At 50.4% G+C, this 25,383-nt stretch overlaps 1 non-coding gene and 2 pseudogenes across 1 annotated transcript; all 3 read left to right on the forward strand.

Annotated features, from left to right (window-relative positions):
• The first annotated feature begins 14,445 nt into the window (after positions 1 to 14,445).
• Positions 14,446 to 16,256, forward strand: LOC147702374 (18S ribosomal RNA; annotated as a pseudogene).
• Positions 16,257 to 17,218: 962 nt separating this feature from the next.
• LOC147702375 (5.8S ribosomal RNA) lies at positions 17,219 to 17,372 on the forward strand. Its single transcript, XR_015298406.1, has one exon. It is a non-coding gene; the product is annotated as a 5.8S ribosomal RNA (ribosomal RNA).
• Positions 17,373 to 17,817: 445 nt separating this feature from the next.
• On the forward strand, positions 17,818 to 19,763 carry LOC147702376 (28S ribosomal RNA; annotated as a pseudogene).
• The last annotated feature ends 5,620 nt before the right edge of the window (positions 19,764 to 25,383 follow it).

The raw sequence follows: 25,383 nt of genomic DNA on the forward strand, positions 1-25,383 counted from the left end.
TGTCAGAGATACTTCATGTGTAATTCTTTTTGCATAATCGTTCATTGATTTCATATGCAATACCTTTTGAATGATTACTATGCTTTAAAAAACGTACAGTACCTAAATTCCATGTATTACAAGTACGCCTATTTCGAATGCATTTATGTATTTTGGGGTGGGCAATGTTACACATGCATCTTATTGCTTAGTTTTAGTAATTTTGATGGACATGAAAACGTGGAGTGGGTGTTGCGTGCTTATCTAGGTTCCTGATCGATACTGTGACCTTATGCCCCTATTCGGCTATAAATCCATTTATTCCCTATATTGGCATAACCGTTCAAGTACGATTTTCTGAAAAGTCATCTCTGGCCTCACACGAACAGAGCCACATTCCAGCATGACTCTCTGCTACTTCCTTTGCGACCAATTAGTGCAATGACAGTGCAGCAGTCACTATCTGATATTCCTAGATAACACTCCGAGTTCTTCAACAAGATAAAAACTTAGCAAACCTGGAAATCCCCGCTTGCTATGTTTTGATTAGTAATGGAACTCTAATGAGCAACTGATAACTGTCACTTCCTAGTGACATCTTTAAATGACGTCTTATGTCCAGCAAATTTGCGTCAAACCCGGCACCTGTCAGGTATAAATATTACCAACGTTGCCTTAAGCAATGTGAGCTGTGAGCTACAAGCTACTGTTGCTGATGCTGGCTGCCTGCATGACCCTGTGTTGGTAAAAACTAGCACTCTGTCGCTGCAGCCTGCTATCCTGTGGTGGTGAAGCTGCTGATTACCATTATCGCTGCTACAGCGCGAACTATGGTGCAGTACGCTTAAGGACCTGAGCAGCCGTCCTCTGCGAAGACATCCAACCGATTCCAGCTGCCCGCGGACGCTGTCACCCCTCCTTCCTCGACGCGCTGAAGAGAGCCGCTGCCTTTCTCGTGCAGAGAAATCCAGTCCCGGCGCTTCCGGTTTACCCTCGCGGGTGACTGGGATATCGAGAGAGACCCCTGAAGGAGATACCAATCCTCCATCATTCTATTCAGAGGTATGGTTTTGACTAAACCCTTAGACGAGAATTCTTGAAACAAACCTTGGCAAAAACAACTTAACTTAAAGCTACTTACTTACTCCCCCTTTCACGTGTTAGGCTTAGGTCAGGCACACTGGGGTAGGCTTAGTTAGAAGCACCAGTTGAGTATGTTAGCCTAATGTATATATGACTGTATATATGTTTTATTACTTTTAAACCATTGTATGGCTAAGAAACCATATCAATGCTTTTACAGTTCTATTTCGCAATACTTATCTTACTGTACGTACTTTTTATAATAACAATTATTGCAATTGTGGCAATACATGTCTCTTGTACGAGAAGAAAGACTGTTCAATAAATGTTAACCTTTATTGTTACACGCCCGTCTCTCTATTCTCTACATCTCGTGAAAGTAAACTGCACTAGACTGACTGAGTGAAATCTATGTCTATTGTTTCACACGACCCTAGAGATTGACTCTTGATCTGAGGAGCAAAGTTGTCATGTTGCACGGTTGTTGGAAAACTGAATCCCTTCTTGTCTGTGCCAAGGAAGCTGATCACTTCCTATGCAGAGAAGAAAGTTTCCAGTGACCTCTGAGCTAGTTGGTAACACAACCCAATTAAGTTTAGCATAGTCAGTGGAGGCCTGGAATATAAGCAGTTCCACGTCGATACTACTGTTTATGTTATTCCAATGCGCAGGGCCTAGTGGGAAACTAGGAACTACACTACACTCCTGGACTCCTCCCCAGGACCAAAGAAATGAAATTGATTATCTTCACAAAGTTTTCTAGCTCAGCTACTGTAGCATTGATGGAGCAAGGTTTCGTAAGTAAAGAAACTTGCTTGGATTCAATCCTCTCAAATAACACGTAATAATGTAAAGTAATATGTTTTGTGGATATTAATAATTGCACAACACAACATTTATTTCATCTAGGGGAAGCTTTTAAATGTGTTTTACTAACAAGGAATCCGAGTGACTCAATATGGCTGCTGAAAAACACGGGAATCTTCTGCACATACGTCTACTGCATCTACGTAGTATTACATCTTTCACTTTGGTGGGAAATCTTTGTAGCTGCGCAGTAGTATCTAAAATGGCCACTTGAACTTAACATGATAATGCACATGCTATGCTTAAACTAAACATTGCATGTCTCACTAAACTGCTAATGCAATAGTTAAAATTAAATTAACTGGATTAGAGTAGGAATAATTGGTATCCAGTGCATTCATTTATTTTCGTATTCTAATATGTTTTCTTTGACTTTGTTATTAGTTCATATTTGGGCCTGGAAGGTGACTGGAATCTCCATCTTGCCTGATAACGCGCAAGCGCATTGGACTCTGTCAAACTCCATGCTGTGGCATTGAAACCCTGCCAAGGACAGTTTAACCAGTAGACGCGCCTGGGAACACCACCTCTTGACCCAGAGAGGGGAAGGAGAAGAAATCAAAATTTGCATACAATGTATTGATCCTAATGTCGAATGAGGGTGGGAAAAAAGCTTGGGAAAGTAATTAAGGGGAGGGATCATAGAACAATAAGCCTAAGAAAATGACATTACATTAGTATGGTGTGATGACCTCTCCCCATCCCATTGTGCAATCAGTAGTAGGGGATTCACGAATGTTGAAACTTTGGGGGGTGGTACATACACTGAGAATAGTATAACTAAGGTAGGCTCAGTCAATTAGTTTGTCAGACCTGTCACTAACCTGTCACCGACCCATCACTGAGGCAGAAGATGGCGGATGCCACTAAGGTCTGAGACGCTGCTCGAGCACTCTGACAGAAAAATCAAGAAAGGAGAGACAGAGAGAGAGAAAAGTCGGAGACACTGCTGAAGGAGAAGAATCTGTCCATCCAGAAGGGAGAAAAATCGAGGAAAGTAGCTCCAGAGAGGGGTGCAATGCTGGCGTTCCACTTAGAAGAAGTCACCTGCTGTCCTGTCCTGACACTGTCCTGATCTGTTGGCTCCTGACTACTCAGGAGTCCCTTTTCCAGCTCCTTGGCGAGGGGTTGGTCCTCACACCATTCTAGGTAAATATAAATCTGTGTGGTATGTCCTTGTACCGTTTCCCTTTTCCACCCTTCCCGGGTACCAACGTCATGAGATTTTACTAAGTCTTTACGATTTACTTTGATCTTTTCTCTTTAAAGTTGGTGTTTGACATGTATTAGCATTTGACTCACAAAATTATTGCATAGATAAAAATGTTAAAGCTCTCCAGAGTCTGTGGTCATTCAAAGAAATAAAGGTAAATATCATTTATATCTATTAAGCTAACAACCTGATTTATCGACCAAGGAAAAATAAATGTGAGTCCTGATCATCAGCGGTGATCGCCAGCTTATGTATGAATGTTTTTGGGCCCAGGTGAGTATGGTGTTTTTAGAGTAACCCAAGCTGGTAATATCGCTGCATCACCATGCAGTAGACTTCTATTCATCTCTCTTAAATGTAAAGCAGGAGTTTTTACATAGTATAGTCTCCTAACTAAAATGTGTAAATTGGAGTGGTGAACAGCCAACATCCTGAAATGAAGAAAGGTGCTTTGCCACACTTTCCTCGAAATACATGCCAGTAAATGTCCCTGTAAATTAGTATACTTCCTCACTTTGTATTGATCAAATCCTTACAAAATTGCATCTTTATACTACAGACTTCTGCATGGAAACTCACATATGACCGTTCTTAAGAAATGATTTGATTCTTGATAAACACTGCAAACACTACTACAGGTACATTTATATACTGGGGCCTCTCTACGCCATCCTTGCACATCTTCAGCTATCACTCTATTGTAAAACTCTCTACTTCTCTCTTAAACAGTTTTCAACATTTTTACAACATAGCACTCTAATCAACACAGCAGGAGAGGGACCCACGGGACGCCGCATTTCAGGTAAGACATTTCCCTGACTTATAAATTGTTTTACACCTCTAAATTAATTGTTAATAGGGCGAGAGGGAGCTGGGGTCTGGTGCCAACTCCGCTCCGCCGCAGAGTGTGTGGAGTGCTGCCTACTAAGGGTGGGCATAGTGTTCGTAGTGGGGCTACGCAGAGTGCCATGGAGGGGGGCAATCTCTTCACACTCCGCCTAGCCCCACTTTGCGCTGCCGACTTCCCTCCCTCCGCCCTATTCACAATTAAATTAGAGATGTAAAAACTAATTAAAAGTAAGGGAAATGTCTTACCTGAAATACGGCCTCCTGGGGCTCCCTCTTCCTCCTTCATCGCCGACTCCTTCATCAAAACAGCGCATGCGGGGGCCCGTGCTTGAGCAGCTCTGATGAAGAAGGTGAAATGGAGGTGGAAGAGGGCGCTCCGGGGATGCCACATCTGAGGTAAGACGTTTCCCTTACTTATAAATTGTTTTACACCTCTAATTTAATTGATAAAAGGGCGGGAGGGAGGCGGGGGCTGGTGCCATCTCCGCTCCGTCGTGGAGTGTGTGAGGTGCTGCCTACTCCGCCTATTCCTGAAATGCAGAGTAGGCAACATTCCGCAAATTCTGTGGGAAGAGCCGAGCTCTCCTCCCAGGGTTACTGTTCAACACTCCATTTACGACACTGGACTCTACGATTTGAAACACATATTTATTAACAATTTAGAAAAACATTGAAATTCAATGAAAATGGCAGAGGTTAAAGCTTAGTTATAGTTGGGAAAACTTACATCCCTGCATAAACCAAGTTCAAACTATGCAAACATTAAAAATTCTAAAGTGATAGTTTTACCTTTCATTTTAAATTGATGAACCACCTTCAAAATATGATAAGTAGTGGACGGCGTTACACACTCTTTTCAGCTTGCTAACCAGACAACACTAGCTATAACTCACCACAGGGCACTGTGTTGTGACAACTAAAGTAATTTTAAACTTGTGTTGTGACAAATAATGTAATTTGAGATGTTATAAGTGTCGGTCTACTGACAGGGAAAATTCAAACTTTTGTCACCGAGTGGGAACTCTAAGCTGCTCTCGCCCGTTAGAGAACAAAGCCTTTCTCTGCCTGCACTCTTGGGCAGGGAAATTGCTCCAACCCCCACAGGGGGCCAATTACAACTGATCCACAGGGTAGGAGCAGTGCCGGTTCTCTCTGCAAGCAGGAGAGCCAATGGGGCATCAGAGGCCCTGGGCCTCCTTCTTCAGCCTCCACTGATGAAAGTGTTGTGAGGTGCCCCAGGTGGGCACCAGGGCAACCTAGTAAAAAAAGGAGCAGTTGTGGCATACCTCAGTTGGGCACAGCGGTGTGCAATTATTGAAAAACAAATGTTACCCAGGACCTCAGTGGCCACAAAATCATTAATGGTGTGGGTGCCCTGGGAAAGTACTGGGGCACCCCAGTTTAAAAAAAACAAAAAAACAATAAGGAGCCATTATGGCATGCCTGGGTGGGCACTGGGGCACACTACTATTAGGAAAACTAAAATAAATGCTGCCCAGGGCCCTGCGGCCACAAAAATCATTCATGTTTTGGCGTTCCCCTGTTGAGCACCGGGGCTCCCCATTCAAAAACAAAAGTACACAAATTGTGGCATGCCCCATGTGGGCAACAGGGCATGATACTATTTAAATAAAAAAGCATAGGATGCTGCTGTGGTTGCAGCCTTCCCACCCCCACATGGCCCCTTCTACAAAACACAAGGGATTGGATGTCCTGGGAGGGACCAGGACATACCCCAAAAAACGGAAAAGTAAATACACAATGAGTGGCTGTGCTGCTCATTCATTATTCACTGCTCCTTCATGGAACACTCCATAATGCCCTGGGAGTGATGTTTAGCTATTTGGTTTTGGTGATACCCTTAGAAGTGGCAGGGACATCAACAACGTTTTCTTGTAATGCTACAGAGGTGCAATAGAGATTCATGCAGCCCCTTCCAACCGTAAAAAAAACACAAAAAACATAAGCCTTCTGGGTCATTGAAAGTGTGACCCCAGGAGAACAATATTGCTTTAACCCCTTCACTGCTAGGCCTTTCCCCCCTGCTAAGCCTTTTTTGGGGGCTTTTTGGGCTAGTTTGCATTTGGACCCCTGTAACCTTTTGACCACATAAGGTACCACACCAAATATGCGTCCTTTTCTTCCAACATCGTGGGAATTCTGAAGGTACCCAGGGTTTGTGGATTCACCAGGAGGGGACCAAGAAATGTGCCAAAATACAGCTAATTTTTGGTTTTTGGGAGAAAAATTAGGAAAAAGTGTTGCAAATGAAAGTGTCTGTTTTTCTCCCTGTAAATGGTATAAACAACGGGTATGCGGGACTGAAATCACAATTTTCCCAGTTTTTAGGGACTGGTAGACTTTTGTCATGAAACCAACATTTTTTACATAGTTTTGGCATTTTACTGGAATATAGCCTATTTTTGTTAATTTTTGTGCTCTCATTCTTCTTTCAGTTAATGGTAGAAATGGGTGTAAACGCAATATTGGATCCTGGAAAGCTGTACACTTTAGAAAGGTAGACAAACTTCTGAATTCATCAAGGGGTAATTTGTGTAGTTCCTTCAAGGTTTCTTATTAGAAACTAACAGTTGAATATAGGAAAAAGTGAAAATTGGTTGGAAAATCAGCCATTTGTGCAAATGTTTTCACCTGTAACTACTTCAAATAGTGACAACTGTTGGAAAGCAATATACTGTTACATCTGCTGGACCGTTCTGGTTGTGAGGATATATAGGACTTGCAGGTTCACCAAGAACCCGCTGAACCCACAGCCAATAACTGAGCAGGGTCTTACAATGGTTTTTTATTATGTACCAGGTATATAGCAATTCATTTGTGAAAATATATAAATGGAAACATCGGTATGAAAGACACCTATGTATTTCTGAAATTGGAACAAAATATGGAGTTTGGAAACAGTAGATATGTGCACATTTCTGAAATTGTGAGTACCCATACTAGCATGAGAATTATAGGTCATTTTTCTAAATGACTTATTTTTTACACATTGTCTTTCATTTGGAAGGCACACATGCATCAAAAGTCAATAGACAATAACAGTTGCTCCACAAGTCTGTGTTACCCTAAGTCTCTCGATGAAAATGGTACCTCACTTGTGAGGGTAGGCTTAGTGCTCGCGAAAGGAAAAGGCTTAAAATTTGGACACACTTTATTTTTACAGTGAAAACTGACCCTTTTTTTGCAAAGTGCCTAGCTGTAGATTTTGAACTCTAACTCTGCCGGCACCTGGGTAAACCTAGCAGACCTATACATTTTTTAAAACTAGACACACAAGGGAATCCAGGCTGGGGTGACGTGACTGGCTCTCACAAGGTTCTTTTAACCAGAATCCTTTGCAAACCTCAAAATTTGCAAAACATCCCACATTTCTCTGGTGGAAAGTTTCGGAATCTGTGTGGATCCACAAAATTCCACCCAACCCGCGTTCCCCAAAGGCTTCTGAGAAAAACGGTACCTCACTTGTGTGGGTATTCCTAGTTCCCGCGGCAGCCAAACAGCCCAAAACACAACTTGGACACACCACTTTTTCACAGTGAAAACAGACTCTTTTTTTGCAAAGTGCCTAGCTGTAGATTTTGTATCCTAGCTCTTCTGGCACCTACGGAAACCTAGCAAACCTATATGTTTTTTTAAACTAGACACCCATGGGAATCCAGGATGGGGTGACTTGACTGGCTCGCACCAGTTTCTTTTACCCAGAATCCCTTGCAAACCTAAAAATGTGTTCAAAGAAACACATTTTCCTCACATTTCTGTGGTGGAATATTCAGGAAGCTGTGTGGATCCACAAAATGCCACCCATCCCGTGTTTCCCGAAGTTTTCAGAGAAAAATGGTACCTCACTTATATAGGTAGGCCTAGTGCCCGCGACTGGAAATGGCCCAAAACGCAAGGTGGACGCCCCACATTTTCACTGTGAAAACAGACCCTTTTTTTGCAAAGCGCCTTGCTGTGGATTTTGAACCCTAACTCTGCCAGCACCTAAGGAAACCTAGCAAACCTATATCTTTTTGAAAACTACACATCCAGGGAATCCAGGATGGGGTGACTTGACTGGCTCTCACCAGGTTCTGTTACCCAGAATCCCTTGCAAACCTCAACATTTGTCAAAAAATACCTTTTCCTCACATTTCTGCGGTGGAAAGTTCTGGAATCTGCATGGATTCACAAAATTCTACCCACCCCACATTCCCCAAAGTCTTCTGAAAAAAATTATACCTCACTTGTGTGGGTAGGCCTAGTGCCCGCGACAGGAAACGGCCTAAAACGCTACGTGGACACACCACATTTTACAATGAAAACTGACACTATTTTGCAAAGTGCCTAGCTGTAGGTTTTGAACCCTAGCTCTGCCGGCACCTAGGGAAAACTAGCAAACCTATACATTTTTTAAAACCAGACAGCCAGGGGAATCGAGGATGTGGTGACTTGTCTGGCTCTCACCAGGATCTGTTAATCAGAATCCCTTACAAACCTCAAAATCTGTCTCAAATAAACAGATTTTCCTAACATTTCTGTGGTGGAAAGTTCTGGAATCTGCATGGATCATTGTTAGAAATGGGATCTGTGGCTGGCCAAGGCTTGCGCCAAAATCAGTCGGAGTCCACCACTCTAAGTTAGGGCAAGGGAGTTACACGCCAAGATAGCCCCTGCTCACCCCCTTGGTAACCTGACACGAGCAGTAAGGCTAAACTCGGAGGCTATGTAAGTTAAGCAGTTGCGCGCGCACCCAACAACAACACCCAAGGCCCACCACAAAGGAAACTCCACACAAGGTTATGTATAAAAATAGGATTGTCTCACCGGTATGCAGAGGAGGCACTACAGGTCCAGAACAGGTCCTATCCAGAAAAGCTGGAAACCCCTGCCTCTTTGCAACCTTGGAGCATAATACTGCTTGAACTAGCGTGTTTTGAGAAGGGAATCCCCCTCTCACACATAGATAAACACTTTAGGGCGTGTATACACATAGTCTGAATTACACACCCACTAGTTTAATCACACACACATCTTTTATTTTAGTCCTGAAGAAAGCCAGCATATTCATAAGGCACTGGCTGAAACATGTTGACTCACCATGGATGTGAGAGGTCGTAACTCGCCTCCAACGTCCTACAGCCTTATTTTTAACCGCTGACGGTGGCCCTGGTATTAAAGTCTAATCCACCTTCGGGTACTGGGACCATCGCCAAGCCGTTTTAACATCACTTTCACAACACTCTTCACCGCACACTCAGCGACATACCTGCTCCGCTGTAATTAGGCGTTGAAGCACACCCGGGACACGCTAGGTGTCACTGGGTGGGCCCAATGATGAAGCATGCTACCATCTAGGTTGGTGGGTGAGGGCTTCATGAGCACACCAAACAGGTGCTCTTTCCTCCTATGACAAAACATACCTGAGTCCCTAAAACCTTTGTCCTAAAGGCACGAGCTAGTCTCTTTTTGATTAAAATATGTATAAAAATAGCCTTTGTATTGTAGCAAACACATTAGATAGAAACACACACTTTACAATGTGCCAACAGGCATGGGCAGAATTTACAGGGGATATATGTACAGGACAGGGCCACATGGACCACTGTCAGGAATAGGCACTTTTAGAACTAGCACTTGGTAGAATTAGCACTTAGAACATAGAATATAAAATCACTGTAGCACAAAATAGAAATTAGAGCACACAACCAGTAACTACTGGTAAGAGGTAAGTACCACCTACGCAACCCTAACCACCTTAGGAGAATGCCACGCAGGGAACCAGGACCTCACTAGCACACCTGTACTAGAAAGAACAACCACCTAAGTATCACTATACATTTAGGGGTATAAGCAAGAACATATTACACGTGATGCATCACAACATTCAGAGGTGTAGGGAAGGAAAACACATGATGCATAAACATACATTCAGCGGTGTAAGAACAAGGCACATGACGCATAAAAACACATTCAGAGGTGCAGGAAGAACAATTGCGCAGAAATCACATAAGGTCACAACCTGTGACTGTCCCTAGGCCAACTGACCTCTCAGGGGGCTAGGACGCCCTGTGTCCCAAATGCCAGGGCAGGCTGCAGGCAGCCAAGAACAAGCCTAAACGTGGCAGCTGCCCACTAAGTGCTGGGCAGCTGTAACAACAATGGGGCCAACAAGTGGGAGCCTCACAGGCTCTGAACAACTGACTGTCCCCTGAGCCTCTCTGGGCTCTAAACAAAGCAAGGCCCCTGAACCCCTCTGGGCTCCAAACAAACTGATGCCCCTAGAGCCCTCATGGCTCTCCAATCAATGTGGGGCAAGGTGGGAGTGGCACGCTGCCTTCCGGGGCCGCTCTACCACTGAGCAAGGTGGTGCCCTTGGAGACGTTGGAGCCTCTCCGGGCTTGAGACAATTGTGGCCCTCAAGAGCCTCTCACGTGGGAGTCCCTCTGGACTCTAGGCACAATGCTCCTTTAGCGTGGGAGCGGCCCGCTTCCAACCAGGGCCACTCTGCGCATACCACACCTGCCCCCGCTTGACTCGGGGGACTCGGCCGCCTAAAAAGGCTCTTGAGCTCCTCAGGGCTCGTCAAAGTATCGGCCCAAGGAACTGCCTCGAGCAGAGGAGCGACCCCGGGGACGCCCGCACTCACCACTGTCTGGGAGGTGGTGGCTCGCTGGGCTCCTTCGTGTGGTGGCAGGACTCTCTCTCTCTCCTCTGGAGAGCCCCGCTAGGGGACAGATTTCCAGAATCCCTTGCAAACCTCAAAATTTGTCCAAAAACAATTTTTCTCACATTTCTGTGGTGGGAGGTTCTGGATTCTGTGTGGATCCACGAAATTCAAAAATGGGCCTGGGAGTTTGGGGAAACTCTTCCCCACCTCCCCAGGCAACAAAAAGGGAAATCCCTCTGCTGTCTGCAGCAGAGGGATTTTCTGAGCATATGGTCATGATGGAATGGTTCCGCCATGAGCACACTTGAACTTGTGCTCATGACGGAACCTTTCCGTCGTGAGCATGGAAGGGGTTAAGCCTTTTGAGCTACATCTGGGATGCGCAGTGTCACCTAGTAGTTTGCATAGCGCCACTACACACACTATCCAGAATTTTGGAAAACATTTGTGGAAAACGAGGGCAAGTCCTGAGGGTCCATGTGCCCGGGACAGGAGACCCTCATGCCTGGGCAGACTCCCTGATCTCCTTGGCCTAGTTGGGTTGGAAAGCAGGGACCGGCCCCGGGGCCTGGGGTTGGGAGCCCCCATCCTATGGCCTGCCAAGAGTCCATCTGCCCGGACAAGGGTGCCTGGTGCAGATCCCTGGAGACCTGCAAGACTCCAGGGCAGTCCTCCCCTGGGCGGCTGGGCCCCAGGAGCGCTTGCAGGCCTCCCCATGCCTGAGGCCCAATGTGGGGTTTTGGAGCCCCCGAGCCCTGCAGCCCCCGAACCCTGCAGCCCCTGAGCCCTGCAGCCCCAGAGCCCTGCAGCCTCGGTGCCCTGCAGCCCCTGAGCCCTGCAGCCCCCGAGCCTTACAAGGGTAGGCGGGGTGGGAGCACTCCCATGAAGGCTCGGGTAGGCAGCTGGGAGTTCTTTCGGTCCCGGCCATCTGGTCGCACCTTTCCCTTCGGCCATCTGGTCGCACGCAATGCATTCAAACGGGGCACCCAGATGGCCGGTCTTCTATGGAAGTCCCGATGAGGTGCCATTTGCCTCCCTGATCCCAGCGGGAGCTTCAGAAGGTCGGGCGCATTCACGCCCTGGGTCCCCTCCGTCACTCGGTGCGCGTGGGTTCCAAGAAAGAGGGGTAGCTTTCCTCCAGATTACTAGGGGCAGAGTATGCCCAGATACTCCTCCCAGGCTGGCGGTTCTCTGCCCGGAAAAGATGGGCTATGCCTGGGCAATGCCCCCCCGGGCATCCGGGGCTCCCTCCTCCAGGGCCAATGGCATTGCAGGGTGCCCCGGGACAGGTTTCATGGGTCCCGGGCAGTCCTCCCCTGGGCGTCTGGGGATCCCTCCTCCAGGGACAATGGCATGGCTGAGTGCCCGGGACGGGCTCCATGGGTCCCTGGCAGTCCTCCCCCGGATGTCCGGGTCCGGGACCGAGAGCCCCTGAGCCATGCTCTCCGTGGGCAGGTGGCCTCTGGGCTTGCAGATGGGAGTCCTTTCGTTCCCGGCCATCTGGTCGCACCTCTCCCCTCGGCCATCTGGTCGCACCCAATGCTTTCCTATGGGGCGACCAGATGGCCCGGCTTCCCTGGAAGTTCCGATGAGGTACCATTCACCTCCCGGATCCCAATGAGGGCTCCAAGAGGTTGGGCGCGTATATGCGCCTAGGGTCCCCTGAGCCTCGCGGTGCGCGCAGGTTCCCAGAAAGAGTGGTAGCCTTCTTCTGGATTACTAGGGGCAGGGATTGCATGGGACACCCCTCTCGGGCTGGCGGCTCTCTGCCGGTGACCATATGGTCTATGCTGGGACAACATCTCTCCTCTGTCCAGGGGGCTCTGGCCCACGGCGTGGGACAGTGCCCGGAATGGGCTCCATGGGTCCCGGGCAGTCCTCCCCAAGGTGTCGGGGCCAGAGAGCTCCGGTGGTGCTCCCCGTGCCCAAGGCGCAGCATGTGGTTTCAGAGCTCCCTGCAGCCCTGGACCCTTGCAGCCCAGGAGCCCTGCAGCCCTGGAACCCTGTCGCACCAGAGCCCTGCCACCCCGGAGCCCTGCAGCCCGGGAGCCCTGCAGCCCTGGAGCCCTGCTGCCCTGGAGCCCTGCAGTTCCCAAGCCCTACAAGGGCAGGTGGGAGCACTCCCGCGAAGGCTCGGGCAGGCAGATTGGCATAATTTCAGTCACGGCCATCTGTTCGCACCATTCCCCTCGGCCATCTGGTCACACCCAATGCTTTCCAATAGGGCGCCGAAGGTCCACCATGCCCCGGGCGCCCGCTCACTACTTCATTGGGGCACAGGGTGACCAGATAGCTTCCCTTTCATGCCTGGCCATCTGGTCGCCCAGATCCCCTCGGCCATCTGGTCGCCCAGATCCCCTCGGCCATCTGGTCACCCAGATCCCCTCGGCCATCTGGTCACCCGCAATGCTTTCCAATGGGGCGACCAGATGGCCGAACTTCCCTGGAAGTCCCAATGAGGTGCCATTTGCCTCCGGGATCCCAGCGAGGGCTCCAGGAGGTCGAGTACTTTTGCGCCTTGGGTCCCCTCTGTCACCGCGTGTGCACGGATTACAAGAAAGGGGGGCCATTTTCCTCCGGATTACTAAGTAGAGGGTCAATAAGACCTCCGTGAGGTCTGGCGATTCTGAATAAGGAGAAGGCAGACCCGGGTACACACCTGTCTCTCAGCCCCTTGCCGATGGTCCTTTTTCTCCGAGTTTGCTCAGGCAGGCCTCTGCGAGGTCCGGCGATACAGAGACGGGGCAGGCAGCACCCGGGCCCACCCGCCGGGCCCCCAGGGGCAGGGGAACGCACCTGCCTCTCAGCCCCTTCCCGATAGTCCTTTTTCTCCAAGGTTTTTTCCTCAGTCCGACCTCCTATAGGTCTGGCGATTCTGAATGAGGGGAAGGCAGGACCCGGGCCCGCCCGCCGGGGCCCCCAGGGGCCCAGACACGCACCTGCCTCTCAGCCCCTTCCCAGTGGTCCTTTTTCCTCAGAGTTTGCTCAGGCAGACCTCCATGAGGTCCGGCAATGCCAAGACAGGGGGAAGGCAGCACCCGCCCCCCTGCTGCGGCCCCCAGGGGCCCGGGTACGCACCTGCCTCTCGGGCCCCTACCCGATGGGCCTTTTTCTCTGAGTCTGCTTGCCCCGGGAGCGAGCAGGCAGGGGACACTAAGCCAGCATACCACCTGATCAGGGCAGCCTGCCAGGGGATTCCCCGGCTAGACACTGATCGATTGGGCGCTCTCGGTCCGTTTAGGGATGGTCTGCTTGGCCAGCCTCGGCTGTTGTTTCGGGCAAAGAGCTTCCACCCCGCATGGACAGTCCGACTTGAGGGCCTGGCGGGAGGCCCTTTATACCCAGCAGAGCGAAGGCCGAGTGGCCCCGGCAGCTCGTGCCCCCCAGAGGTCTGACCCAAGCAGGAGGGGTTGGGTGGCGCCAGGCCCTCGGATGCTGCTTCCCAGCAGATACATAGGCCCCGTGCACCACACCATCACCCCTCTCTGCCCAGCACAATTCCACAGCAGCTCGGAATGAGTGTTCTGAGTGGTGCCGCTGCCAGGCTACGGCACACCTGTGTATGGCTCAGGCTGCTTCTTGGCCCTCCTCTCCCTCCCGGGGGAGACGGCTGGGCCTGCCGGTGCCCATGGGACCGCACCCCTCCACACCCCTCCAGCGAGCCCTCCCGCCCCGGCGGGCGGGCTCCTTCCCTTGGCAGACTCCCGAGAGACGGAGGGCGTACGCAAAGGTTACCGGTCAGGGAGATGGGCACGCGGCCCCTCACCCCGTCATCAGGTGCAGCTACCTGGTTGATCCTGACAGTAGCATATGCTTGTCTCAAAGATTAAGCCATGCACGTGTAAGTACACACAGCCGGTACAGTGAAACTGTGAATGGCTCATTAAATCAGTTATGGCTCCTTTGATCGCTCCATCTGTTACTTGGATAACTGTGGTAATTCTAGATCTAATACATGACAACGAGCGCTGACCGCCTGTGATGCGTGCATTTATCAGACCAAGACCAATCCGGGCTCGCCCGGCCTCTTTGTTGACTCTAGATAACCTCGGGCCGATCGCACGTCCCTGTGACGGCAACGATACATTAGGATGTCTGCCCTATCAACTTTCGATGGTACTTTCTGTGCCTACCATGGTGACCACGGGTAATGGGGAATCTGGGTTTGATTCCAGAGAGGAGCCTGAGCAGCGGCTACCACATCCGAAGAAAGCAGCAGGCGCGCAAATTACCCACTCCGGACTCGGGGAGGTAGTGACAAAAAATACAAGACACTTTCGAGGCCCTGTAATTGGAATGAGTACATTTTAATTCCTTTAATGAGGATCAATTGGAGGGCAAGTCTGGTGCCAGGAGCCACGGTAATCCCAGCTCCAATAGCGTATATTAAAGTTGCTGCAGTTAAAAAGCTCATAGTTGGATCTTGGGATCGAGCTGGCGGTCCGCCGCGAGGCGAGCTACCACCTGTCCCAGCCCCTGCCTCTCAGCAACCCCTTGATGCTCTAGCCTGAGTGTCCTGGGGGTCCAAAGCATTTACTTTGAAAAAATTAGAGTGTTCAAAGCAGGCCGGTGGCCTGAATACTTCAGCTAGGAATATTGGAATAGGACTCCGGTTCTATTTTGTTGGTTTTCGGAACTGGGGCCATGATTAAGAGGGACGGCCGGGGGCATTCGTAGTGTGCCGCTAGAGGTGAAATTCTTGGACTGGCGCAAGACGAACCAAAGCAAAAGCATTTGCCAAGAATCTTTTCATTAATCAAGAACGAAAGTCGGAGGTTCAAAGACGATCAGATACCGTCGTAGTTCCGACCATAAACGATGCCGACTAGCGATCCAATGGCGTTATTCCCATGACCCGCCAAGCAGCTTCCAGGAAACCAAAGTCTTTGGGTTCCGGGGGGAGTATTGTTGCAAAGCTGAAACTTAAAGGAATTGACAGAAGGGCACCACCAGGAGTGGAGCCTGCGGCTTAAGTTGACTCAACACGGGAAACCTTACTGGCCCGGACATGGAAAGGATTGACAGATTGATAGCTCTTTCTTGATTCTGTGGGTGGTGGTGCATGGCCGTTCTTATTTGCTAGAGCGATTTGTCTGGTTAATTCCGATAACGAACAAGACTACTCAATGCTAACTAGTTACGCGACCCCCAGCGGTCGGCGTCCAACTTCTTAGAGGGACAAGTGGCGCTCAGCCACACAAGATCGAGCAATAACAGGTCTGTGATGCCCTTAGATGTCCGCGGCTGCACGCACGCTATACTGAACGGATCAGAATGTGTCTCCCCTTTGCCGACAGGTGCTGGTAACCCGCTGAACCCTGTTCGTGATAGGGATTGGGGATTGCAATTATTTCCCATGAACGAGGAATTCCCAGTAAGTGCGGGTCATAAGCTTGCGTTGATTAAGTCCCTGCCCTTTGTACACACCGCCAGTCGCTACTACCTATTGGATGGTCTAGTGAGGTCCTTGGATCAGCCCCGCCGGGGTCGGCAACGGCCCTGGCGGAGCTCCAAGAAGACAATTAAACTTGACGATCTAGAGGAAATAAAAGTCATAACAAGGTTTCCGTAGGTGAACCTGTGGAAGGATCATTAACGGCGGAGCGGCCCGCGCAACCGACGGTGCCAGCCCGAAGCCCTCCGGCCGCCTCCTGCAAGCACGCACTCTAGGCACAGGGCCCAGCCCTGCCCTGGCACGCCCCGGCCGGTGGGGTGCTCGGGTTTAGGACCGGGATTTTGGGGGGCCTCTTCCCCCCAGGGAGGGCCTGACCAATGTGTGAGGGACAGGGCAGGGGGGGCATCCCCTGTCCCCTGTCCCTCTCTGAGACAGAACCCAAGTTCACCCGGCACAGACCCCTCCACTGGCAGTGGAAGGGTTAACCGAATGGCAGTGCATCCCTGGGCTGGTACCACCCCTCCCTCAAAAGGCACTGGTGCTGGCTGGGCCCTCCCGCGACGAGCCCTGACCCAACTGGGGCCCGGGCGACCAAGGAGTGGCCCTTCTCATGGGCAGGGCGGCCTGGAAGAGAAGGGGCTGAGGGCCTGCGAGGGGACCCCGGCTTCTCTTGGTAGGTAGCCTGCGGGATGGGGTGCCACCTGGCTCTTCCCTTCCGGTACCTCCGACCTGGGTGAAGGGTGGGGTGGGCCGATTGCCAGCCCACCGGCACGGCTCGGGCTGCCCGGTGACGGACGGCTGACGTGCAGGTGGGGCGACCCTCCCTCGTTGCCAGGTACCCGGTTTGGCTTGGTCCCATGCGGCCGGGCTGAGGGGTTTTAAGACTCGCGTGGTCCCTCCTGGTTACCCCAGGAGGGACCAGCGGCTGCAAGGCTGCCTGCTCCCATCATACTTCCTTGCCCGTGGGTGGGTGGGGGGACTCCCGGGCTGAGCACCTGGCAAAGTTTTTTTTTTCCCAATGGTGCAGTCTGACTCCCAGAGGGGAAGCCTTGAATGAGGCGCCCAGGCTGTCTCACCGCGCGGGCGGCGGACGGACGGTGTCACCTTCTTCCCTCCTCTCCTGCTCCTGCAGGTGGGTGAACATTTTCAAAAAGTTGCCTGTGACTCTTGGCGGTGGATCACTCAGTTCGCGCGTTGATTAAGAACACAGCTAGCTGCGAAAATTAGTGTGAATTGCAGGACACATTGATCATCGACACTTCGAACGCACCTTGCGGCCCCAGGTTCCTCCTGGGGCTATGCCTGGCTGAGGGTCGCTTGATCCTCAATCGCCCCGGGGCTTCCCCAGGAAGCAGCTGGGGCTGTCACAGGGTTTGCTCCCTTCCCCTTCAATCCCCCACAAGGTCAAACCCCTGATCACCCGTGGCAGGGTCCCTCGGCAGGTTCTGCCACGGAGGTATGCCACTGGCACGCCTGGCCCCCGAGAAAGGGGCCCGGCGACTGGCCCGCCCCGGGACCCATCCCGGGGTGCCTGGCTACGTGCCACGTGTGGCTGTCTTTATTGTCTCACCGGCTGCCCGCACGCATGCGCCTCGGGCGCCCACCTCTGCGGCCCGCTTCCCGTGGAGGGTGAAACCCTTCCGGATGCGATCTGGGGAAAGAAGGCGCGTGCTGCCGGGACGCCAGCCCCCCTGCTCTGGCAGGGGGGCCTGGCCTTCCCAGGCAACCCCCTTTGACGCTCTGGCATCATTCTTCCGACTACGACCTCAGATCAGACGTGACGACCAGCTAAATTTAAGCATATTACTAGGCGGAGAAAAGGAAACTAACCAGGATTCCCCCAGTAATGGCGAGTTAAGAGGGAAGAGCCCAGTGCCGAATCCCCTCCCGGAGGCGGGTCTGGGAAATGTGGCGTACAGAAGGCCGACTCCCCGGCATCACTCAGGGGCCCAAGTCCTTCTTATTGATGCTCACCCCACGGATGGTGTTAGGCCGGTAGCGGCCCTTAGCGCGCCGGGATCGGGTCTTCTCGGAGTCGGGTTGCTTGGGAATGCAGCCCCAAGCGGATGGTAAGGGAAAGTTGAAAAGAACTTTAAAGAGAGAGTTCAAGAGGGCTTGAAACCGTCGAGAGGTAAATGAGTGGGGTCTGTGCAGTCTGCCTGGAGGATTCAACATGGCAGAAAGTTCGGAGGCCCAGGAGTTCCGGATCCTCTCAACGGGAACGGGTCCTGAGCCCCACCCGGTCCCCGCAGGAAGCATTTCCTCTGTGGCGGTGTGCCGTGACCGGCTCTGGGACGGCTGGGAAGGCTTCGGGGTGGCAGGTGGCCCTCCGCTCCGGCAGAGGGTGTTACACCCTCCCCCAGGCACCCATCCCCAGCTGCCCCTTGGGGCACGCCGAGGCGGTTGAAGGGAAGACTGTTCTCAGTACTCCCCGACTGCATCGTGCCTCCGGGCGGGGAGGCCCACGCTGGGCGCCAGGGGTCTGCGGCAAAGTCAGTTACCCACCCGACCCATCTTGAAACTCGGACCAAGGAGTCTAACATGTGTGCGAGTCAGAGGGCCAAGCGAAGCCCTGTGGCACAATGAAGGTGAGGGCCGGTGCACGCCGGCTGAGGTGGGATCCCATTGCGCTTCCAGCGGTAGGCACACCACTGTGGAGAAGTGTGGCTCAATGGTTAGAGCGGCAGACCCTGATGCAGAGGTCTAGCCCGGGACCAGGGTTAAATTCCCGCCTCGGCAGGTCTTGGGCTCAATTTCCTCGGACCTGATGATTCTCGCCTCTGTGCCTATTCGAATCATGGGTCCCACTCTGCAACTCTGGGCAATAGCTTGCTTAATTTCCACAACGGCCCCAACAATGCTAGGGTGCCTGGCTTCACCTTGGGAGTGCCTAGGAGTGGGCACCTCACAGGGAAAAGCAAGGAAGGGTTCCACAGCGGTATGCATACAAGTGCCAAGATACCCTCATGGGTCGATTCATGCGATGTACAAGTACTACTACATTTACATTTATATTTACCACTGGCCCGTCTCGCCTGCTCTGTTGGGCAAGTGGAGCATGAGGGTACGTGATAGGACCCGAAAGATGGTGAACTAAGCCTGGGCAGGGTGAAGCCCGAGGAAACTCTGGTGGAGGTCCGTAGCAGTCCTGACGTGCAAATCGGTTGTCTGACCTGGGTTTAGGGGCAAAAGACTATTCGAACCATACAGACCTTGAAAGTGGGGACTGACGATCCTTCTGACTTTTTGGGTTTCAAGCAGGAGGTGTCAGAAAAGTTACAAATAGGGATAACTGGCTTATGGCGGCCAAGCGTTCATATCGACGTCGCCTTTTGATCCTTCGATGTCGGCTCTTCCTATCATTCTGAAGCAGAATTCACCAAGCGTTGGATTGTTCACCCACTAATAGGGAACTTGAGCTGGGTTTAGACCGTCGTGAGACAGGTTAGTTTTACCCTACTGATGATGTGTTGTTTCAATAGTAATCCTGCTCAGTACGAGAGGAACCGCAGGTTCAGACATGTAGTGTATGTGCTTGGCTGAGGAGCCAATGGGGCAAAGTCCGCCCTTAGTGCACCGCATGTACGTGGGGCACCTGGTGCTAAATCATTTGTAGATGACCTGATTCTGGGTCAGCGTTTCGTAAGTAGCAGAGCAGCTACCTCCCTGTGATCTATTGAAAGTCATCCTCTGAGCCAAGCTTTTGTCTCTGCGTGCGTGGGTGCCCGCGGACGCCTCCTTCCACCACACCCAGGGGTGGGTCCCTCTGCTGCCAGGCTGGCGGGAGGGATGCGGAGGGGGTAACACGGGTCTGCGGGAGGCCGCCTCCACCATGTGCCCTTTAGCATGGGAGCCTCTCCCTCCAGTCCCTGCCCCACCGGGGGGAAGGGGGGCACCATCCCTCGTGGGTCGACAGGATGACCAGATGGCCTCCGCTACCCGCTGCTCCCGGGCAAGTGGGGCAGGGAGGTGAGCAGCAGCCACCCAGGGGAAGGAACATCCAGAGGGGCTGCCTCGGTGCGCCCGGCCACCCTCGCCGGACTGCAAGGGCGACTGAGTACGGCACCCTCCCAGGTCACATGGGCACTGGGTCATCCCGGGCCATCTGATCGCCTGGCTGCGTGACCAGATGGCCCTGCAGTCAGGGGGACCAAATGACCCTGCAGACAGGGAGACCAGATGGCCCTGCGGGCTGGGTGACCAGATGGCCCTGCGGGCTGGCGGACGCAGGGCCATCTGGTCACCTAACTAAAATTTTTGTCCTTCCCCAAAATTCTATAAGCCCCAATAGTCAAGGAAAATGGGCTCCCTGGGCAGGCCATCGGGGAGAGGATGTGGCCTGGGCTTAACCCTCCTTGGTTCTGGCTGAGGGTTCGGGTGTTAGGGACAGGGATCCACTGTGTCCCGGGGCAGGCCCTCCCTGGCCTGGCTAGGGTTCAGAAGCTGGGACCTGCCCGGGTCTTGAGCTCCATCCGGCAGGCCCCTGGGTGCGTGAGCCCCCCCATCCTGCAAGCCATCAGAGGGTTCGGGCGTTGGGGACGGGAGTCCACCTGGGCCCGAGGAGGCTCTCCCCAGCCTGGCTAGGGTTCCGAAGCTGGGCCTGGGCCCGGGGCTTGAGCTCCGTCTGGCGAGCCTCGGGGTGCATGAGCCCCCCGTCCTGCAAGCCATCAGAGGGTCCGAGCACTGGGGACGGGGGTCCACTGGGGCTCGGCAAGGCTCTCTCTGGCCTGGCTAGGGCTCGCGAGCTAGGACCGGGCCCGGGGCTTGAGCTCCATCCGGCAGGCCCCGGTGTGCGTGAGCCCCCCGTCCTGTAAGCCAGCCGAGTATGCAGGCACTGGTTACGGGGGTCTGCCGGGCCCTTGGGAGGCTCTCACCAGCCTGGCTAGGGTTCGGAAGCTGGGACTGGGCCTGGGGCTCGTGCTGCATCCGGCGGGCCCCGGGGTGCGGAGCCCCCCCGTCCTGCAAGCCGGCTGAGGGTCGTGGCGCTTGGGACAGGGGTCCACTGGGGCCCGGGCAGGCTCTCCCCTGCCTGGCTGCTTTCAGAAGCAGGGACTGGGCCAGGGAGCAGGGGTGGCTGGCTTCATCCACTACGCTGTCAGAGCATAGTTTTCTGCCCACCCGTAGTAATAATGTGGTATGTTAGTCCGTGTTGTGGAGTGGTAACCTCAGCTTTAGTCTTCCTCGTTTCCATTGAAGCTAAACTATAAACTCAATGAGACACCAAAAAAAGAAGCAACCATAGAGGAACACTTCTGGACCTAGTAATAGGGATGAGCAGGGCCACTGGAATTATGTGACTGTTGAACCATGGCGATTTTTGCATAGTTATAAAGTTTCCGCCTTTGCCACATAATCCATCATCTGTCCACATAATCTGCAGATTTAAACAAAAAAAACTTGTTTCTAGCACAAACGTTACCAGCAATGTAGGTAAATATGTAACAGCATGGTAGAAGGCCCTTTGCAAAGTTGGAATGGTCACCTATTACTTATTGCTAAATGTAGGCATTAAACCTCTCTTGCTTCTTTCTGCACCTTTCTTCCTCTTTCTGCACTTCTCTTGCCTCTGTTTGCACTTCCCTTGCTTCTTTCTATACCTTTCTTCCTCTTTCTGTACTTCTCTTGCCTCTTTCTGCGTATCTCTTCCTCTTTATGCACCTCCCTTCTTTCTGCAACTCTCTTACTTCTTTCTACACTATAGCTTCTTTCTTCTGCACCTCTTTCGCCTCTTTCTGTACCTCTGTTGCTTCTTTCTATACTTCTCTTGTACAATTTTGCACCTCATTCTCTTATTTCTGTACCTCTCTTGCTTCTTTCTGCTCTTCTCTTGCCTCTTTCTGCACCTCACTTGCTTCTTTCTGCACACCTCTTGCTTCTTTAAGCACTTCTATTGCCTCTTTCTGCACTTGTCTTGCTTCATTCTGTGCCTTTCTTCCTCTTTCTGCACCTCTCTTGCTTCTTTCTGTACCTCAGTCTCTTCTACTTGCACCTCTTTTGCTTCTTTCTGCACCCCTCTTGCTCCTTTCTGCACTTATCTTACTTCTTTCTGCATCTTTCTCCCTCTTTTTGTACCTTTCTTCCTCTTTCGGCTCCTTTCTTCCTCTTTGGGAACCTTTATTCCTCTTTCTGCACCTCTCTTGCTTCTTTCTGCACCTCTCTTGATTCTGTCTGTTCTTCTCTTGATTCTTTCTGTACTTTTCCTGGTTCTTTATGTACCTTTCTTCCTCTTTCTGCACCTTTCTTCCCCTTTCTGCACTTCTATTGCTTCTTACTGCACTTCTCTTGCCTCTTTCTGTATCCCCCTTGCTTAAATCTGTACTGCTCTTGCCTCTTTCTGTACCTTTCTTGCCTCTTTCTGCGTCTCTCTTACCCTTCTGCACCTCTTTTGCCTCTCTCTGGACCTTTCTTGCTTCTTTCTACACTTCTCTTGCGTGTTTCTGCACTTCTCATGCTTCTTTCTGCACCTTTCTTCTCCTTTCTGCACATCTGCAGGCCCAGTGATGGCTGGGACAAGTGGTAAGTCACCTTGTTTTGTTATTGACACTATTGTATTTTTTAAGCGAGGTAGATATCCTTCCCATCACCTCCTTACACATGGCATTTTAACAACTAAAATTGCAGCACAGTCTAATTCAACACTGCAGCTTAGGCAGTGAAATGTGCATCTTCTTCAGTTAACAATGTGGCACAAAATCTAAAATACATACAAACTAAAGACAAGATATGTTTCCCAATGTCCATTCAGTCACCTACAAGTACTTCACTTCATCATTCTTTCTCTCATTCCAGCCTATCAATAAATATCAAAAAAATCTCAGCATGTGCAACATTTTTTTGCCCAAGTGACTTATAATTCATTGATTCCATTGTACAGTTTCAATTTTTAACTTTTGTCTACCAATGTGACAAAGGAAAAGCATAGTACATGACCATGACACCCAACCATTTCACAGCTAAAAACTCTACCTTGCCCAATCCCTATAATTTACCTTCCTGCTGTAAACTAAGTTTCCCCATGGCCAAGTGAAGGTATTTGTTTAAAATAATATATAAAGGAGGCCAGGGTGTTATCAGGGCCTGATTAAGAGTTTGGCAGATGAGATGCTCTGTGATAAACATGACAAAATAAAATATATATCCTGTTCTTGTACTGCAGTGCATCATTTATATTCTATGCACTGTCTACTTTAATGCGGTGGGAGGTATATCCACTATTTGTCACATGTGTGCCAGAGTATCCCATCTGCCAGACTCTTACTCTCAGCCCCTAAGCATGGACTTAGAGTAGAATTGAAGAGGGAGTAGGAAAAGCAGAGGGCTATTCGGATGAATAATAATTAGTTAATAATATGGCTACGCCAAAAAGATGCTGCAGAGTAGCAGACGCGCAAGCATGGCTCCAATAATGGTGCATATATAATCAAGTAATTTTGCAGCATACAGACTCTTTACTCATTAATGGCACCTAATTCATGTATTAACACACATAAAATATCTGTTCAGTTTCACTATAAAATCCTTTAAACTAAAATAACTTTTTGATTGTGTTGATGGTCAGACAGTCGAATACTGCCGGCTTGTATCCTTCGAGAAGGAAGTGGAAAAGGTATGGGCCTCCAGTTCCTTGGGCTGCCAGCCAAGTCCGCCTCCACCCTGGCCATACCGCCGCCAGTTAGTGTTTACTCCTGCTCAAATAACCAGCCCCTTCTACTCTTCATCAACTGACTCCCTCCTCCAATGCATCTTGCGTGAGCTGGTACTGATCGGACGTGAGCAGCAGAACCTGGCCCAGGAGGTGGCAGACATTAAAAATTGAGACTGAGTACCCTCAAAGACCTGTTTATTATTTTGTATTTGGTGGGAGGGCCTGTTTTGGGTGAATGGGGTGGGAAAGGGAGTTGTGGAAAAGGTCAAATGGACATTTTGGGTTTTTGCTTAGGGAGGAGGTGGCCCGTTGTGCGTGGAGATGGTGGGTTCAGATATTAAAAAGTCAATGTTTTTTTCTTCGTATTTAGTATCTATTTCTACATTGCTAGTTATCATAGCATTGTGGTTTAATGATGAGAGCAAGACGAGAAACTTTCTTCTGAAATTGTCACACATAATGCTGTGCATCCATTTCAGCCCTCACCTTTCCCTGCCTGAAGTCTCCTGCTATGTATTATTTATACTTCCCCAGGTTACTTACCTCTTCCTGCAGTGCAGTATACACCGCTACCAGAGTGTGAAAGGTAAAGTGACCTATTATGTTTGACTTTACTACTTGATGAGGTTTTACAGCATCCACACAACTGTCAGTGATACTGTATACTAGTTAGCTACTCCGTTGTGCGACTTCCACCCTCTATAACTAAATAGGGTCTGCCAACAACATACACAAAAATCTAATTCTTATCTCTGCTTAACTTGTTCTTACGTGAATAGATTAAGCGTTTGAATGCATCCCTTCTCAATCCTCCCAAATCTTTTTACAGGGTTTCCCAAAGGACCTTCTTAATGCTTGGTGTAGTAGAGGGCTAGCACTAACAGGAAAGACACCATAAAATGACTGTGTCCCACACGCACCTATTCCAAATGATGCTTGTGAGGTGAACTTCAACAGTAGGATTATTCAGAAGGATTATCCATCACAGGCAACTAGACTGAAAGAAAACACAAGTTAAGTGGATATTCTAAGCCTGAGACCGCCATGATGAAAATGTTGTACCAAAACAACAACTAGCAGTAGTAATTTGCAAGCAATCTGGGGAGCTAGTATTTATTGAAATAAAAAAACTAAGCTTGCAAAAACTTCAAGTCATGAGTCAGCTGAAGGTTACTCCATGTTGCATAGATTTTGTAAGCATGTCAAGACTTGATTTACAAAGATAAAGTAAGTGACACTTAAGGTGATACTTTACATGTTTACAATATAGGTTTACGACTAGTAACTTTTCCATCAGCCACTTTCTTTATGAGCAGTAACTTTGAGAGTAGTTAGTAACTCCTATAATTTTAAAGGAGTTGATACTAGTTAGTTTTTACTCATAAAGTTACTAGTAATACAGTTACACTTCAAGAGTAAACTTACACCAAAAGTGTAGCTTCATCTTTGTGAATCATGTGAATCATGTCATAGTGCACACTAGTCCTACCTCTACATGGACAGAAATTGTTCAAGACTCTGCACTATGATGATGTCCCTTTCATGCCTGGGTGGTCAGTAGGGCTGGCGTGTGATATTGTTTAGTCAAAAAGATCCTGTAACAGTTGCTGTTGCATTAACCACATCCACCCCACCTAGTGTGTGATCAATTTCTGATGTAAATTATTAAGTCACACTCAATA

This window comes from Lissotriton vulgaris, chromosome 7 (assembly GCF_964263255.1).
Source record: "Lissotriton vulgaris chromosome 7, aLisVul1.2, whole genome shotgun sequence".
NCBI classification, from domain to species: Eukaryota; Metazoa; Chordata; class Amphibia; order Caudata; family Salamandridae; genus Lissotriton; species Lissotriton vulgaris.